General features: G+C 37.9%; 1 non-coding gene across 1 annotated transcript; it reads left to right on the top strand.

The window, feature by feature from the left end:
- Positions 1-18,745: 18,745 nt before the first annotated feature.
- On the top strand, positions 18,746-18,811 carry LOC115894647. Its single transcript, XR_004054792.1, has one exon. It is a non-coding gene; the product is annotated as a small nucleolar RNA SNORD37 (small nucleolar RNA).
- Positions 18,812-19,520: the final 709 nt, after the last annotated feature.

The following is a 19,520-nucleotide window of genomic DNA, read 5'->3' as shown; positions in this document are numbered from 1 at the left end:
TTGGAGGCAGGGGAGTGTATAGAATTTGAGTTTGGAGCAAATTAAATTTAGATTGTTTATGAGGCATCCAATCGGAGAAGGAGAGATATTAAATAAACCATTGGGTATGTGAGTTTGGGATCAGCAGAATAGTCTAAGCTGGAGACGAAAGTTTTAGATGTTGCTGATACAATGATGGTACTGAAAATTTTAATCACCTAAAAAAGAGTGTATACAGGAAGATGTTCCACATAGTGCCCAGAAGAAGTTCAACTTTTGGAAGTCAGGAGAGTAGAAGAAGCTGGCTAAATACACTAGGAAGTACTGGCAACCATGTTTCAAAGAGGATTGAGTGCCAGTTCTGTTGACTGCTAGTGAGAGTTTAAGAAGAATGAGGATAGAAGAAGTCAATTAGATTTGCAAGGTGAAAGTTGTGCCCTCCTTGACAATATTAATTTCAGTGTGATTTTAGGAATGGAAATAGTATCAGGGAGTTTGAAGAGGGAATAGGAGGTAAGAATTTTGATGCAGGGTTTGTAGGAAATATTTTCAAGAAGCTTGAGTATGACAGGGAGAGAGCAAAGGAGTGGCAATTGGAAGAGGATGGGGAGATATGAGGTCAAAGGAGAATGATGTTTTTAAAGATGTGAGAACATTAGAACCCACTGGTGCTCTGGTAAGAATGAGTTGCTCTAGATGGAGAAGTTGAAGATACAAGAAAGAGAACTGATGAATAATGTCTAATAAGATGAGAAAGAAAGGGATCTGGAGCTCATTCAGAAGGACTGATTATTGATCTTGAGAACAGATACTTTCTCTGATGTAACAGGAAAAAAAAAAGGGGGCTGCCAGCCACAGCAGATGTGTAGATGATATAATGATTTTGCTAATCTTTTTTGATGTAGAATAAACTTTCCTCTTAGGATGGAAAAGGCTCATGTAGAGACTTTTCCTAGATGTTCTAGTAGCCAAAATATTGCACCAAACCCTTGGGTTCCCTCTAAGTGCTCTGCTTGTCACATCCATAATTCCCCTTTTAACATTCACACTCTCCTGAGAAATTCTCCCAGCAGATCTATATGGTCTCCGGAAGTTCAAACCTCCAAACCTCGGTGCTTTTAAACCTTTCCTAAAAGTTCAACAATTTGCCCATTGGCAAGGCTACGTGCCGTGACCTTCCATAACAGGTTAAGAAAAGATTGTTCTTGTCTCTGAGCTTATTGGATATAGAAAATAATATTTCTCCTTATTCTATCTACCTATCTACTTTTTTTTTTTTTTTTTTTTAACAACATGTAATTTCCTTTGGACCCAGGGGTAAAGAAATAGATACTAACCCTAATGCCTCTGAAATAAATGAGATGTTCCAGAAATCATTAAACCTAGAAAACATTCTTTATCATTTCTAAGGTGAGAACAATGAACATTAAAGAAAAAGAAAATGAGGTCAGTGTTACTACTTGTGAGCAATTTGTAAATTCTGACATTACTTTAGTGGTAAGCATTAGGCATTATTAAATATGCAATTATTTAAGGATGGTTCTTCTTCATTTCTGGAAAGACGTGGCAAGTATTTCACACCTCAGAAAGACTACAACAGATAGTGATAACTGAAAATGCTGGAGAAAGACCAGGGCAGACTGGAATTAAAATAAAACTTCTATTACATTTTCTGTTCTTTTGACTCAATTTCTAACCTCTTATTATATCTTCCCCATGAAGAGTATGGAATGGTGAAAATTAGATCTTCCAAATACCTATGCTGGGTCTTCCTTTCTACCTGCTAATAATTATAGTATAAAAAGGAAGACTTCAGGGTCAAATATTAATATTTTAAAGTGTGATGGAAACTTTCATCAAAATGCAACAAATTATAATTCCCAAAACTTGAATTTAAGGTAAAGGAGGAGAATTGCAGGACTAAGATAACATCTGAAACTCAGATGGGGGTAAAGAAAGGCCTAAACTTGCTTGCATAGCTTTCTTGGTTCTCCTTGTTCTCTTTAAATCGGCTCACAGTCAGCTGAGTTCCTGGCCTAGCACCTCCCCAACAGAAAAACTATCCTCTTGCCAATGCAAGACTGTTTCATCTCTGTTCTGGAGCTATTTTTTTAAAGCCACTTCAGTGAGTATGGGTAACAGATTGTATTTGTCTAAAATGGTGAAATATATACACACACATACATATATGTGATATATATATATTATACATATATATAAAGAATACAACAATTTGGAACATATATTCTTTTTGTACTCTTTTTATAATACGATATTGATATTCTTCTATTAAAGGATGGTGTATTAGGGTTCTGCAGAGGGACAGAACTAATAGGGTAGCTGTATATATGAAAGGGAGTTAATTAAGAATTAACTCACACGATCACCAGGTGTAGTCTCATGATAAGCCATCTGCAGGCTGAGGAGGTAGGAAGCCAGCAGTGGCTCATTCCAAGTCCAAGAGCCTCAAAAGTAAAGAAGTCGACAGTGTAGCTTTCAGTCTGTAACCGAGGGCCTGAGAGTCCCTGGCAAACCAGTAGTGTGAGTCCGAGAGTCCAGAGGCTGAAGAATCTGGAGTCTGATGTCCAAGGGCAAGAAACATCCAGCAGGGGAGAAAGATGAAAGGCAGAAAACTCAGCAAGCCAGCTTATCCCACCTTCTTCCATCTGCTTTGTTTTAGCTGGTCTGGCAGCCCATTGGATGGTGCCCACCCATACTGAGGGTGTGTCTTCCTCTCCCAGTCCACTGACTCAAATGTCAACTTCCTCTGGCAACGCCCTCACAGACACACCCAGAAACAATACTTTACCAGCTATTTAAGCATCCTTCAATCCAATCAAGTTGACACATAATATTAACTATCACAGATGGCATCTGTGTTTCCTCTTCTTGAATCTGGATAGTCCTGTGACTACGGTAGAAGTGATATTGTGTTACTGGTGAAACTAGGTTAGAAAGGTATGTGTTTAGCTTCTGCCTGGCTCTTTCTAGATGTTTGTCTTTTAACTCAATCACAATGTGAGAGGAAGCATTCTAGCCCACGCAGAGAGGTCACATGGAGAAAACCATGTGGAAAAAAACTAAGACCTCCAGACAAGTGCCAGCATCAACTGTGAGACATAAGTGAATGAGTCTTCAATAATTTTAGCCCCTCACCTTTGAGCCATTCCAGCTGACCCCCGGTGGAGCAGGGATGAGCTGTCACTGCCACGCCCTGGCCAAATTATAGCTTTGTGAACAAAGTAAATGTTATCGTTTATTAAGCCGCTAGGTTTTGGGAAAGCTTGCTCTATAGCAATAATAACTGGAACATCTTGATACAAAAATATTTTCTCTCTCTCTCTCTCTTTTTTTTTTTTTTTTTTTTTGAGACAGAGTCTTGCTCTGTCACCCAGGCTGGAGTGCAGCAGTACAATCTCAGCTCACTGCAACTTCTCCCTCCCGAGTTCAAGCTATTTTCGTGCCTCAGCCTCCCAAGTAGCTGGGATTACAGGCATGCACCACCATGCTTGGCTATTTCTGTATTTTTAGTAGAGATGGGATTTTGTCCTGTTGCCCAGGCTGGTCTTGAACTCTTGACCTCAGGTGATCTGCCTTCCTCTGCCTCCCAAAGTCCTGGGATTACAGGTGAGAGCCACTGCCCCTGGCCGCTTTCTCTTTTTGGTATGTTCAATTTTTAACTCTTTCTCCTCACCCATGAATATATTCATTTCCCACTTGAAAAACAAAACTCTTGACTCTACTTTCTCTTTCCATCTGTAGTCTTAGAAATCTACAGTTTTGAATATTCTATACTGGTACCTGTCCTTTTGGAAAAAAAAATCAATTAGCCAAAAGTCAATTTACTGGAAATGAAATTCATGAATGTCTAATTTGCCAAATATTCCATTTTCCACAAAGTTGTTTACCTCAGTTGTTTGGTATAGATTGTAGGTCCCTGGGGGCTGTGGGATGCCATGGCCCTCAGACATTTCCCTACCCCTGTCCTCTCTCCTCCATTCTTTTATTTTCCTTTGCTGATTCTAGCCTTGTTCTCTGATCCTCCATTTGCCCAATTTCTTCTCCCCAATGTCCTCTCTTGGCTCCATAATATCTCTTTCTGCCCCTGAATCTGTGTAGTCTTCTCAGCCTCAACCTCCCACAGGTCAACTTCTCAGGAAACCTCCTCTCCAGGATTGGCATCCTGGGCCATGCATCCTTCTCTCTTTTCCTGGCAAAGGCCTGTTTTCCCTAGCACAATTCCTAATTTGTTTGTATCCTAATTTGTCTGTATCCAGCATCAGATGCAAATTGCACATTCTTTGAAATGCTATTATAAACTCAAAATGAAAACAAGTCAATTAGTAAGTCATAAACCTCTGTAAACTTTACAAATCGATATAAGGAACGTGATTTTGGCAAATTGGTAAAATCTGAAAATTTAACAGATTGGCAGACTGGTCATCTAGTAGATTGACATAATGCTTGGGGTCCTCATCAGAGCATGTCCATTCCCTGTGCAATAGACATTGGTGAGTTGCAGTTACTCAATGGGCAAACCACATGCCTTGCAAGGCATAAGCAGCCCCATCTGACCACTGTGTATTGCTTCAACCTCTCTCCCACTGCCTACCTTCTGTCTTATTAAAGTTCAAGGAACACTGAACTCATTAATCTCTAGGAAGCCCTTGCATCCTCTTGCACCTCTTGCATCTGTTCCTTTGCACATACCCTTTCTTCTGTTTGCAAAACCTTGTCTGCTCTTGTTCACTTGGCAAATGTCTTCTGAAGTTTCAAGCCCTTGACTTTCTGAGGCCATCTTGCACATTTAGCTGGTCTGTCATCATTCACTGCTGCCTCTGTGTTTGCACAGCTCTCGATCACCAGCAGAGTGTTTTATCACAACTGAATGTCACCACTGGACTGTTAGACTTTGGAGGGGAGGCATCATAACTTTCATCTGTATATTCACTATCTAGCTTAGATACTGGCACATAGTAGGCTCTCAATAAATCTTTCTTGATAGGATAGCATTTACCTAGAAAGTATTGTTCCTACCATCTGCTGTTTAAAAATAATTCCTTCACAGAACCAATTTAAAACTACTCCCTTAGGCTATATAATAAAGAGACATATAAAAAGCATAAACATGTCTGCAATTTGTTTAAGACTTCTACTAAAATCACAGTTCACTTTTGTGGTCGAAAGCCTCTTGAATATATATCTGTGTCACTAATTTCTCTTAGTTTTAGTGGAAGAGAAAAGCTGGTATCTACTCTAGCCCAGAGCATGCTTCCTTTTATTAGATATTTTATCAGATAACAGGAGGCATTTTTGTCTTTACTTACAGGGAACTCAGAGCTATGTTAATTTTTGTGTGTATGATTTTCTCCAAACTTGGATTCAAGTCTTAGCTCTGTTTCTTCTTAGCTCTGTGACCTTTCTGGGCCTTAATTTCCTCGTATATAAAATTGGGTATCATAGTTGGTCAGCAGACTCACAGAAGTTTTGGAGAAAACACATGAAACATCGTAGGGAGAAACATTTTAGAAAGTGCTATCCAAATATATTACATTTTAATTGTTTTTCCTGAAGGACTATCTTAAAAAATATGACTTGTACAACTTAATATTTTTAGTTCCTTCTCTTGTAGTCAGGAGACAAAGGGTTCGAATATAGTAATCATATTCACTTCCATTTTCTACACTGTAGGTGAAATTTTTTAAATTTATATTTTTACGATAGTATTTGAACACATATCTTGAATTGTAAGCTTCCTCAAACTATTTTATGATAGCAGATGGGGTATGTTAAAAGTGAAAATTCAGTAAGAAGGAGCTAATTTGCTCATGACAGGTAATTTCATAGGAAACTACAGATACTTATTAACTAATTTATATAATAATATTTATTAATTTCTTATTGTGGGCCCAATTCTGCACTAAGTGCTTAAATGCATTATTTTTATTTTTTTATTTTAACAAAAAACTTTTGGAGTTGTTGCCTTTTATCTGTGTAGTTTAAAGAGAAGGAACTAAGGTTTAAGAAGTTAAAAGAAATCACATGGAGTTGGCAACATGGCTCACGCCTGTAATCCCAGCATTTTGAGAGGCTGAGGCGGGCGGATCACCTGAGGTCAGGGGTTCAAGACCAGCCTGACCAGCATGGTGAAACCCCATCTCTACGGGCGTGGTGGTGCATGCCTGTTATCCCAGCTACTTGGGAGACTGAGGCAGGAGAATCGCTTGAACCTGGGAGGTGGAGTTTGCGATGAGCCGAGATTGCGCCATTGCACTCTAGCCTGGGCAATAAGAGTGAAACTCCATTTAAAAAATAAAAAATCTATTCTACTTATGCCATTACTCATATTCCTTTAGCAATAAGTCATTTACTGCCCACTTTTAATCTTCAAGTCCACTGTATCTTATACCTACTTTGGATATTTCTTGGTCATATATGCATAATTGTATGATTTTTCATAATTATATTTTAAAATTGAGTCCAGTGATAATCATTGTCATTTCCTGAAAAAATTTAAAGTTAATAATTGTGTTTTAAAAATATTTTATAATATTCTTGAACTACAAATTAAAAGCAGCCCTTTAGATGTAATCTTGCCTTCAGATAAGATAGGGTTTCTACTCACCTTGAGCTAATAAATCTATCAGACTCAAGTTGCCCACAATGGGTTCAATCTTTTTTTTTTCTCACTTTTTTTTGGATTGAGATTTGCTCAGTTTTTTTGAGCGAAGAACTTACGAGACTGTACAGATAGATGATCTTTCCTTACTGTAAGACTTTAACTTCTGAATATAAGTAAATCCATATTACAAAAAGTCCTTTCGGTTTACAGAGTGATTCACAATAGGATCTCTTAAAAGCCATCTTCTTTAGGTCATTAAAATATCACATGATTTATAAACAATGAAAGATCATAAATATTAGTCAAGTGTGAGACACCTGGGCAGTGTCAGGAAACACATCAAAAAACAATGTTCGATCTTTTAAAAATCTTGTGTAAATTGTTTTACAGGACAAAATCTTAGATATATAGTAGAGATAGATGATTATTTATATCTGATATATCTCGGATCACATCTAATTTTGCTTGATTATCAAACAGAAAATTGAATATGACTTGAACTTTTAACTGAAGCTCTAACTGAATGCTGGATTTATTTGCATAAATATTCCATCATTTATCTAAGAAGATATTTCTCTTGTATGCAGAAGATGTCATTGTTCAGAAAGTGATACTAGACTTGACCTTATCTGTTACCTTTTGTTAGTCTTAAGTCCTTTCTTTCATATTCATGTATCTTACAATGCTTAGCAGCGTGTCTGACATTAATAGCGTGGCTAAAAACTTGATACGTTTTAGCCATTCATCTCCTCCTTCATCTCATAGCACACTTCAACTCCAAATCATTATCATTTCATGCCTATTATAACCTTCTAATGTGTCTACTTTGTTATAATCTCTCCATCCTATAGACTAACACCAGAATAATAGTTTCAGAAAATACAACATCCCATCCTGGGTAACAAAGTGAGACTCCATCTCTACTAAAAATAAATAAATTAGTTGGGCTTGGTGGTGTGCACTTGTGGTCCCAGCTACTCAGAGGCTGAGGCAGGAGGATCACTTTGAGCCCAGGAGTTCGAGGCTGCAGTGAGCTATGATAGCACCACTGCATTACAGTCTGGGTGACAGAGTGAGATCTTCTTTCAAATAAATAAATAATTAAGTAAAAATGCAACTTCACATATGATATATTTGTAGTAAAGGCTTTCAGGGGCTCTGCACAATGCCCCAAACCCTTTCACTTCTCTTTTATTTAGCATTTATCTACTTCCCAACCTTCTGTCCCACTATCATGCTATGTCTCTGCATGGGTCCTCTGCTGCAACCTAACTGGTCTATTCATAATTTCCCAAACCCAACCTGCACAACTTCATGGCTTCTTTTCCTTTGCCTGCAATTCCTTCCCTTCCTCTCCACTTAGCTCAGTGCTCTCCTTCCTTCAAATTCCTCCAGCAATTACTGTTACTCCAGCGAGTGACCATTTACTTCACATTTGCTGTTATAAAGTGTAACTAAGCTTTTTTTTATATATGCTTGGCCTCCCCCAAGATATTACATGTTTCTTGAAGACAAAGATTACATCTTATTTTGCTTTCTACTTAGTAGGTCATCAGTAAGACTTTGTGAGTAGTAATGATTCTCTGTTCTCACTAGAGTCAGAAACGTCTGGAGTTACAGAGCAGTTTTTATAAGCTGCTTTCTTTGCCAAACAGGTGTATGTACGAGTGTGTAGCTTTATCACCCTGCCTCAGAGCACTCTGAGCTCCTTGTTTTCCTCTGGGAGCAGAGGAGGTCAGACCTGGTTAGTGTTCCCTGGAGCCACCTCCTCTCTCGTATGTTGGGAGCTGAAAAGAATCTATATTTAACCAGGCCAGTAGACACAGTTCATTCCTGTCTCCTCTGAAGTATTTTGTTAAGAGGCATCTTATCAACCTTGTCTTTCTTGAGGATTCTTACCCTCCTTTTAACTCCTAATTTTAGTGTTACCAAGCTATTCAAGTTCTTCCTCTCTTTCTGAACTACCTCTGATAGTTTAAAAGAGAGAGAGAGGGCCGGGCGCGGTGGCTCAAGCCTGTAATCCCAGCACTTTGGGAGGCCGAGACGGGCGGATCACGAGGTCAGGAGATCGAGACCATCCTGGCTAACACGGTGAAACCCCGTCTCTACTAAAAAATACAAAAAAAAAAAAAAAAAAAAAAAAAAAAAGACAAAAACGAAAACTAGCTGGGCGAGGTGGCGGGCGCCTGTACTCCCAGCTACTCGGGAGGCTGAGGCAGGAGAATGGCTAAACCCGGGAGGCGGAGCTTGCAGTGAGCTGAGATCCGGCCACTGCACTCCAGCCTGGGCGAAAGAGCGAGACTCCGTCCCCCCCCCCCCCCCCAAAAAAAAGAGACAGAAAAGGCAAAACTTATATGGTGAGGCTTCTATTTTATTTTCAGTTATTCCAGAAAGTAGAGTCAAATAGGAAACACTGTAAAATTTATATTTGCAATAGTACCCTACCCCATCTGTTTGGTAAAACTGGACTCTGTTAATTATATCCAATTATTTCACTGGTAGAAACATCCAATTTAGAAACATTTGACTTTATACTAAAGTAATAAAATACAATGGAAGAGGAAAAATGCTTTAATATACTCATAGTCTTTTATTGCTTCAGTGAGCAGGTGAGGAAGAGAAGCAATTCTTTATTTCCAAATTATAAAGTACGATCAAATTTGAAGCTGTGAAAATATTGAACTTTTGCTGGAAAAAAATAAATGATTTGAAGCCCTGGTGATCACACAGACAATCCAGACAATTTGACAGCTATGAATTTATCTCACTTGTGAATGAATAACCTTTGTAACTCACTTGGGACTTAAATATTCCAAACACATTTCCCTGGAAACACTTCAAAAGGCATAGTTCATTTCTGTCTTTACCAAACAGCCCCTTTGGTTACCTTTAGTTTGCTGGCTTTGTGGTTTGAGTAAGGACTTGAAAGTTTGAAAATTAACGTAGTTAAAGGTTGCCAGTGGGTTTTGCTCCTCTAATAATAAAACAAGATTAACTCTTTGATTATTTTATGGTTTAAACAGCTTCTTTTTTAACCTCTGAAATAAGAGAACTACATTGATATTATTTACAAAATTTCAGCTCTGTCCCTGAGCTAAAGTTCAATATATTTATGTTTAAAAGAGGACACATTTCCCGTAACTCACACGTAGCAGACCGGAAGTTGAATTCCACACAGTTCTTGGAGACTTGCTGAAAACAAATTATTTTTTAAAGATAGATCCAGGACTTTAGGTCAAGTGCAATAATAGTTTTACAGAGTTTGTTGCACTATTATTTAAGGATCAGAACTACAAATGCACTTCCAGCATGGTGCTAAATTCAGAATCTTGAGTATCAAACAGTCCTGCTTCGAGGTTCTTAGAACTGGTTAATTTTTTTCTTGCCCCACTCCACACAGCAGGCACATGCTGAATATTGTTGATGAAGTAACATTCCTGTCAAATGACATGTCAAACCTGTTCCTAACTGTCATATTATAAGACTTAAAAATAGTGCATGAAAGTATAATTAAGACATTAGTATTCAATTAAAAACATGTCTATTTGGTAATCCCAGTTACTCAGGGGGCTGAGGTAGGAGGATTGCTAGAGCCCAGAGTTCTAGACTAGTTTGGGCAACATCGTAACACCCCATCTCTAACATATATATGTGCTTATTTGGGGTAGTCTTGAAATATTTTTCATGTTTCAGACCATCGACTGCACTACTTTACTGTTGCTGCCTGGGAAGAGTTCATGGAAAAAGATGACCTTCAGCTTCCACGAGAGAAGAGATTGGTCCTTTGCAGATGTGATGATGTTTCCAGAAATTGACATTGAAAGGTTACGGTCAAAATAAAATTTTAAGCTTTAACTTATAACAGCTGAAATTTAACCCACATTTACTGTTTTATAAGCCCTTTTATTTCAAAAGAGTTTTTTTTGTTCTTTTGGTAAAGAAAACGACTCAGGGTAAGCATGGCTTTTCTCCTCTTTGCATCTCCTTTTAAAGCATCTTTCCTGGAAATCTGGCAAACTCTTGGACCACTTCTACCACGTTTTCTTCCCCTTCCTGGCAAGGATCTCTGTCTTCTGTTACTCCATGCTCACTGGTAAGAGAATTTCTACCATAATCTTTACTTACTGACAACTAAATCAACGTTTGTCAACTCCTGCCCTAGCTTCACTCCTGTAATTCCAATGACACACTAAGATGCATAAATATGTTTGAAACTGTACCCCTTCTCCCTGGTTATCTACTCTTAAAGTCAGCTTCTCTCGTTGGGTGTTCTCTTTCGGTTCATGACACCTTGAGATAGTAGGATGAAGTTTTCTTTGCCAGGGATAATTTTGTTGCAAGGCACAGATACAAGTTTAAACTAGGTGAAGCAAAAGGAAACATTTGAGGAAGGATATAGAGTATTGGTGTGAACCACAGGCAGGAATTGCTGCTGGATCTCACTAGGGAGTAGGGAACTGGTCAAGTAAGCCAGACGAAGACAGATACTCCCTCCTCTGTAGTTTTCAGTGGTGTCTTGTCATTGCTTTTCTCTGCATATCTGCCAGTTGCTTCTTCTTCTTCTCCTCCTCCTCCTCCTCCTCCTTCTCCTCCTTTTCCTCCTTCTCCTCCTCCTCCTCCTCTTCTTTCTCCTTTCTTCCCTCATTTCTTCTTCCTCTTATAACCTCTTTAGTCTATTGTATTTGCATAGCATCTTCATAGAGTCCCGCAAATTTCTCTCTAAACCCTGAGTTTTCCAGGACCTGCAGCTGAGACTCTTCCAGATTTCAATTTGCATGGTCCAGAATGGGCTCCATGTGGTCTTCATCACCCAGCCCAGTTCAGTCTATGCTTGATCAAAGGAGGAAAGGATGATTCAGTATAAGTATGAGGAACTATAAAGAGCCATGTTCCATAGCTGAGCAGGGGGACATGAGCCTAGCAGCACCTTTAAATTGTCTACTGGATAGTTGAAAGAACATTTTGTACCATCCTCCAAGGGGATAATGTTTACTATCAGAGGTTTCATTTCTTTATTTCTAGGATGAACGTGTTTTGCAAATTAATTTTAGTGTGCTACACAAATGTAAGATGCTATCTTAGTAATTCAGGTTCTGAAGTTTGATGTCATGGGTGTTCTTGGCCTCCTAGATCTTACCAGTCACCATTGTTTGTCAATTATTTCTTCACAACGTCTATTGAAGGATCTCATCACGTTTAGAGAGCTGTGGTCGTGCCCCCTAAAGTGAACTTGGAGGTTTTATACCCCTTGTGGCAAGTTCCTGCTGGGACCAGCAGCTGCAGCCACCTAGTCCCTAACTCAGTCTCAAGTTGGGGTCCTCAGGCAATTGCTGTGCCTGACAGGATGTGCCAGGTCATTGGGCAGGCACTTGATAGGTTTGCCAAATGCCCAGAACCCAATGAATGCAGTAATGTTGTCCCCTCCCCATTCTACAGACCAAGAAATGGGTGCCTGACACTGTGCCTGGGTCCTTTAGATTCAGATCATGAAGGTGGAAGAGATCTTGGCTAGCAAGTGCCATTGGCTACCCACCGAGCAGTTCCATAACTCCAAGATGAAGTTCCCACTGTCCTAATGGGTCCCACATCACCAGCACAAGCTACACTCCACCACCAAGAGATCCAATACCTTCTAGGTGCAGTGCCCTCTCACCCTGGGTCTACCCAAATAAACTCCTCAAGAATCCCAAAAACAAAATTCACCATCACACAAATGTTTCCTGATTCCATTTCTTTCCCTGATCCTCCTTTCTACTGTTACCAACATTCTTGCTGAACTTCTTATCATCTTCCCCATTTCTCCTATTATAGAAGCTTTTTTATTTTAATTATTCATCCTACTTGTAGTCTCTCTTTTTGCCAATTCATCATTCATATTGCTGACAAGTTGGTCATAAAGCACTCCTTCTATCTTGTCATTCTCCTGCTTGAAGATTTCAGTGACTCCCCACAGCCTACCAGAAGAAGTCCAAATGGCTTATTCTGACAGTGTAAGACCTTGACCATTACTGCAACCTTTGCAGACAGCTGTAACTATTCACTTCCCTGGCTTTGTACTCCAGCTAAACTCTGCCCTAACCTGCCTTGAACTTTTCTAATTTTATGCTTTTGCTTAAACCAATTTTGCTGGCCTGAAATGCACTCCTTTCTCTCTGCCTCCATAAATCCCATCCATCATTCAAGTCACAGTGCAAGTCCTTTATTCTTTGTGAAGCCTTCCAAATTCAGTCCAGCCCAAGTGATGCTGTATCCTCTTAATTATAACTCTGAATTAGTATTTTTTGCCTGTCCAATTCATTTAACAAGTCCTCTACTTCTGAAAATTTAATTCTGTTATGCTGTGCAACTTAAAAACCTTTCAGTGGTTTTGTTTCTTCAATTAGATTATATATTTCATGTGGCAGAGACATTTCTTCTACCTTCCTCATGACACCAATTACCATACCTTACACATAGCAAGAACTCCTAAAATACTAAACATTAAGACAGAAATCTCTTCAGAGAGTTTTCCACAATGCTGAATATACATCAACCTGCTAAAACTTGGTTGATTTTTAATTTTAATTTGTTCTTCTCATACTACTTGTATTTTAATTCATTCTTCTCTAAAATAAATAAAATTTATTTTATTTTAATTTTTTTATTTCAAATAAAGCAAAAAAAGTTAATTTATAGACTTTACAAATAGGAATCGTTTTATATTAACATGTTTTCAGGTTGCAGTACAACTTTAGTTGTGGTTACAATTGAAGTTACAGTTTTCAGGTTGCAGTGCGAAGGGTAGTAGTGTGCGATTGTTGACTGACTCCCAGTATCTTATTATCTGAGTAATAGAACAGGAGGAGAACAGAATTGATTTCCAGGCACAGAAAAATGTCCTGTGACTTACAGGGCTAGGCAAAAGGGAAGGAGTATGTCAAATGTTAAAATGCAGTGGCCTGTTGCCAAAAGAAATGCAAAACAGCATTAAGGATGTTTGGTTGACCTGACGAGTGAACTGCTGGTTCTACAAGTTTCTAATGGCTTAGGACAGGATTTTTGTCACGGGGAGAAGCTAGTCTTTAACTTTTCCCTCATCACAAATTTCCACTCAGCTTTCTGGGAACTTTTTTTCTATTTTTTTTCCTATGGGAATGAATCTTTGATATATTTGGAGTAAATGGAATAGTATTTATTTGGAAAAAAGGAACTTAGCATTTAATTTGCTTGTTTATCTACTCAGCAAATTGAAGACTTGATGGACTAAATACTAAAAATACAATGCAATTATAGATATAATTTCTTGTATCTTATGGAGAGAAGAGTATAAAGCAAATTGTGACTATAACCATAAGACCATAAGAAATCAGATTTAGAAACTGTGAGATATTTCTGGTATAATTAGAGGTAGATGTAGTTATTTTGACTTTATGCCTACCTTTCTTAAAATTATACATGTGGATATTAATCTCTTTGAAAGACTCTTCTGGTGTTAAAATCATATTTGTCCTATCAATTAGAATTTTTCCTTTCCTCTTTGAATGTGTCATTTCTTTGACATAATTGTTCTAAGGCCTCTGGTTTTCTAAGCTTTAATTATATTTGATACCTCCTTAATGTAACTTACATTTCCCCACATTTGTATCTTTTTAAAGCCATGCAGTTCTGAAAATATTAATCCCGGTCATTCATTCATTCTACATTCCAATGAGTGTTTGCTACGTGGCAGGCACTGTGTCGGAATCAATGATAGAGTACAAATCATAGAATCACAGAGCTCTAACATCAGAAGCAATTGTTTTTAATGTTGATATCCTTCTCTTCACAATGACAGAAGCAAAATTGAAGAGTTTAGGTTTCCAACGGTCTTAAGCAGTGGACTTATTCCTCCTAGACCTCCTTGAACCTATGAATGCTTTGTAAGTCCTTTTGTTAGTCTTTGACAGCCATCTCTCTGGACTTTACCTTCTTTGTTGAATATGTTTCTTTAAAATTGGAGCTTATCAGAAAGCTCTCTCCTCATCCAGACTGATTTCTTTACATAATAACCTTTAACATTTTCATAGAGCTATGTCATTAATACAATTGCTATCAAAGCTTAGAATATAACAGAAAAAAATACACATGGTATATAATGTCATACAATATGAAGGTGCCATCAGATGGAAAGGAAGTAGAGCTAACAAATTCCAAACAAATAAATATGTAGCATTTACATCTTTTTACAACCGGGAAAAGAACTAGGGAGATGGGGGTTGGATTTGACTCCAGGTTTTTCTAAATGCAAACACAGTGCTATTTCCACTGGGCACCATATCTCCAAGGTAGCCGCATTTGGACAATTTACCTGTCAGGATCACTTGTGTCCTATTTCCTATTTTCGAAGCCACAAAATTGTGATCTTCACACCCATGGGTCCCTTATAATTCTTTTATTAGGAGACCAATAAACTAAATATGATAGCAGATGTTCAAAAATGCCTAGAAGAAGATTGTTTGGACATAAAACTGGGCCTGATATGTGGTGCTAAAAATGTAACAGGTGATCTGAAAAAGAAAATAAAAGAAGTAAAAGAAAAGCATTCTTCACTTAAGAGAAAAAAAAAAAAAAAAAAAAAAACACCCAACCTACTTTAGGCCTAAGGAGAATGATTAGCTTAGCATACATTCATTTAACTGATTACAGAAAATATAAATATGTTTTTATAGCATAAAGTTTGAGTCGACTTGGCATGGCAATTTTAGAAAAAAATATACAGCATTTGCTGTACTACCTTTAATTAATTACTATTATTTTATACTTGGAAGGTGGAGATTTTTAATAAAAAGTTGATGAAAGAAAGAACATTTGGCATCATTACAAGATTCGAAGAAGCAAGTTCCTATTCTTTCTGCCAAAAAGTATTTAGGACAGATTCCGGTTCATTCTTTCAGCCAGACACCTATATTTTAAGTTTATCAATATTTTCAATGTTTCAGAGCAAGTATGAAATTACCACCTTGATAACCTGGTACACTTAACTGAAAAATTTTTTGTAATCCTAAAACAGAATCTGTGGCAGAGTGTAATTTTTTTTCTCTGTTATTTCACTATCTTCTCCTTCCCAGTTTAGTTGGGAGAGAACATCCTGCTAATGTTCAGAGCTGTTGTAGAGTTCTTTGGTTCACAATGGAACGAGAAAGAGACTAAAAGTGATAGACATAAAACTGAAAAAGTTATCTAATCCTGTATCATTCTTCATCTGATAATCTGTATGTATAATTTCAAGAGCTTTGGTGCATTTGTGGGTGTTTAGGGACTTCACAATGAAAAAAGGCAAGAATATTTGAGCCTCCTTCTATAGCAATATACCTAAAGTTATTAAGCTGTGCTAAATGAATTAAGAAAAGTGTCTAGTAAAATATCTACAGCATATGATAAATTTAAAAATATGTCAAAATGCTGCAATTTGTAAAGCTGAAAATCTTGGTTTTCAAATTCCGAGTATTTGGGTGCAACTTCCTCTTGTATAAAGCTCAAGGGTATACAAGTTTCAGTGACCATAAAACAACTTGGTGAGTGTTAAGCATATCCACTTGGCTTTCTAAAAAGATGATGTAGAAAAGCTTAGAACATCAGTCCTCTTTCACTCCAGCAGACATTGTGCCAGTTGCTTCTTGGGTGTTCATTCTAATCGCGTAAGAATATCTTTTATTTATTTATTTATTTATTTATTTATTTATTTATTTATTTATTTATTTTTTGAGGCGGAGTCTCGCTCTGCCGCCCGGACTGGAGTGCAGTGGCCAGATCTCAGCTCACTGCAAGCTCCGCCTCCCGGGTTTACGCCATTCTCCTGCCTCAGCCTCCCGAGTAGCTGGGACTACAGGCGCCCGCCACTTCGCCCGGCTAGTTTTTGTATTTTTAGTAGAGACGGGGTTTCACCGTGTTAGCCAGGATGGTCTCGATCTCCTGACCTCGTGATCCGCCCGTCTCGGCCTCCCAAAGTGCTGGGATTACAGGCTTGAGCCACCGCTCCCGGCCGGAAATATCTTTTATTTTTAAGCCTAGTCCACTTCTGCTTTAAGTACTATGAAAAAAAATTTATTTTTTGGTGATATTGGTTAACTTTTAATTACTCTACCTTTCTATGGTTGACCTGAGAATTATTTCATTGTTTGTAACACATCACTAAGTAATAACCCGTTACCTACAGGCTGCATCTGCCAGAAGATAACCAATATTGTTAGCCTACATTGCAGAAGTTTAAATTCCTTATCCTCAAGCAAAATTTCATAAGGGGACCCTCAGAGTATTTTTCTAAAAACCATCCATTTTTGAAGAGGTAAAGAGATAGCTCTTCAGATAGCTTTTTAATGTAAGTGAATTATTCTGTACTTTTCAGTAACAACTTCAATGGGTTATAGGGAAATACTGTACAATTTACTTCTGTAAGCATACAATTCAAGTTTTTTTTTAGTGTGTTCACCAAGTTATACTATCATCACCACTACCTAATTTCAGACCATTTTCATCATCCCAAAGAGAAACCCTGTACCCATTAGCAGTTACTCTCCATTCTTCCTTCTCCCACGTCCTGGCAACCACGAATGTACTCTCTGTCCCTTTGGATTTACCTACTAAAGATACTTCTTACAAATGGAGTCATCGAATATGTGGCTTGTTGTATCTGTTTTTTTTAAAAAATTTAGCATAATGTTTTCAAGGCTCATCCATGTTGTAGCATTTATCAATATTTTATTCCTGGCGGGGCATGATGGTGGTCATACCTGTAATCTCAGCACTTTGAGAGGCTGAGACAGGCAGATCACTTGAACCCAGGAGTTCAAGACCAGTCTAGGCAATGTGTGAAACGCTGTCTCTACAAAAAAAAAAAAAAAAAACCCAAAAAATTAGCTGGGTGTGGTGGTGTATGTCTGTGGTCCCAGCTACTAGGGAGGCTGAGGTGGGAGGATCACCTGAGCCTGGGAGGTTGAGGTTTCAGTGAGCCATGATCATGTCACTGCACTCCACCCTGGGCAACAGAGTGAGGTCCTGTCTCACAAGAATTTTTTCATTCTTTTTCATGGCTGAATACTATTTCATGGCATGCGCATACTGCACTTTATTTTTCCATCAGTGGATGGACATTTGGGTTCCACTTTTTGGCTAATGTAATTAATGATGCTATGAACATTTGTGTACAAAATTTTTTATGTAGACATATATTTTTAATTCTTTTGGGTATATGCCTAAGAGTATTAATAGAATTTCTGGTCATATGGTAACCTGTGTTTAATTTTTTGAGGACCTGTCCAACTGTTTTCCAAAATGGCTGCATTTTATAATCTCACTAGCTTTGTGTGAAGGTTCCAACTTCTCCACATCTTCACCCAAACTTGTTATTTTCTATAGCCATATATTTGTGTCTGTGGGGAAGTAGCTCCACATTGTATTTATTGAATATTAAGTAAAGAATCTCTGCTTTTGTGCATCTGTTTCCATGATTATCCTTACTCCATGAGGATAAGATTCCAACCTCATCTCATCTTTGAACAACTGTAGCAACTCTTAAATGATTCTTTCATGCTGTACTTATCTACACAACAGTCGCAGAGATCTTTTAAAAATGTATGTGGCAAATGTTGTTTCAGAAAGCACATGTGCTAGAATTTTTTCTGTGAATACTTCTGTATCTGCAATAAAACATCAGTAAGATCTAAGTATTTTTCAGGCTCTTTGAATTTGGATTTATATTTCTTTTAAATATATCTCTGAGTTTTGATTTGCTTTAACATTGGTGAAGGAAGTTGTGGTTCATTTGGGTTTTATCTGCAAGACATTTAGATTAAAACGGCAGTAAAAGTCAAGCATTTATAAGATGATACTAATAGCTAACTTTTACTGAGTACCTACTATGTACTGAGCAGTTATCTAAGTATTTTCTATATGTTTAACTCATTTATTCCTCATAAAATTCTGATGAGGTATTATTAAACTTATTTCACACTACAGGGGAATAGGGGGACAGAGAAGTTAAGTAACTTTCCCAAGGTCACACAGCCAGTAAGTGGTAGAGTCAAGATTCTAACCAAAAAATCTGGTTACAGAGTCCACATGGGTAACCACCAAACTATCCTGTCATTTTGTCTTAGTTATTGTCTGAGATATATAAGACTTAAAATAGTAGGTGATGACCAATATTTTTTTTACTTTGACCTGATGTCTATTGAAAAAATCTAGCATCTGAGGACTATGGGAAAAAAAAGAATTTTTTTTTTTTTTTTTTTTTTTTTTTTTTTTTTTTTTTTTTTTTTTTTTTTTGAGACGGAATCTTGCTCTGTTGCCTGGGCTGGAGTGCAGTGGCTGGATCTCAGCTCACTGCAAGCTCCGCCTCCCAGGTTTATGCCATTCTCCTGCCTCAGCCTCCCAAGTAGCTGGGACTACAGGCACCCGCCACCTCGCCCGGCTAGTTTTTTGTATTTTTTAGTAGAGACGGGGTTTCACCATGTTAGCCAGGATGGTCTCGATCTCCTGACCTCGTGATCCGCCCGTCTCGGCCTCCCAAAGTGCTGGGATTACAGGCTTGAGCCACCGCGCCTGGCCATGAAAAATTTTAAAAATTAAAAAAATTAAGAGTTAATAATTTTCTGGCATTCAATAGGGTAGTTGAAAATATTCACACTTTTATTAATTTTGTATAATATCACCATGTCCGATTATAAGTTTGTATATTTTAAACATCCATGTTTCTATAATACCACCTAGAGGTTTACAGAATTACTTCTGCCACACTTAAAAAACCAGCTTGAGCAAAAAAGTACTGGACTACTTAAAGGATAACTCCTAAAAGACGTTCTTAGAAAAATAACATTTTCTGAAATGTGCACAATAGTCAATGTCATATTATGATATTGCCTGCCAGTTCGCGTGCTACTCTTTCCTCCTCCTACGTCTTTTA

Source organism: Rhinopithecus roxellana, chromosome 18, assembly GCF_007565055.1.
Source record: "Rhinopithecus roxellana isolate Shanxi Qingling chromosome 18, ASM756505v1, whole genome shotgun sequence".
Classification (NCBI taxonomy): Eukaryota; Metazoa; Chordata; class Mammalia; order Primates; family Cercopithecidae; genus Rhinopithecus; species Rhinopithecus roxellana.
Note: the sequence above shows the minus strand (reverse complement) of the source record. Positions and strands in the feature narration are given on the sequence as shown.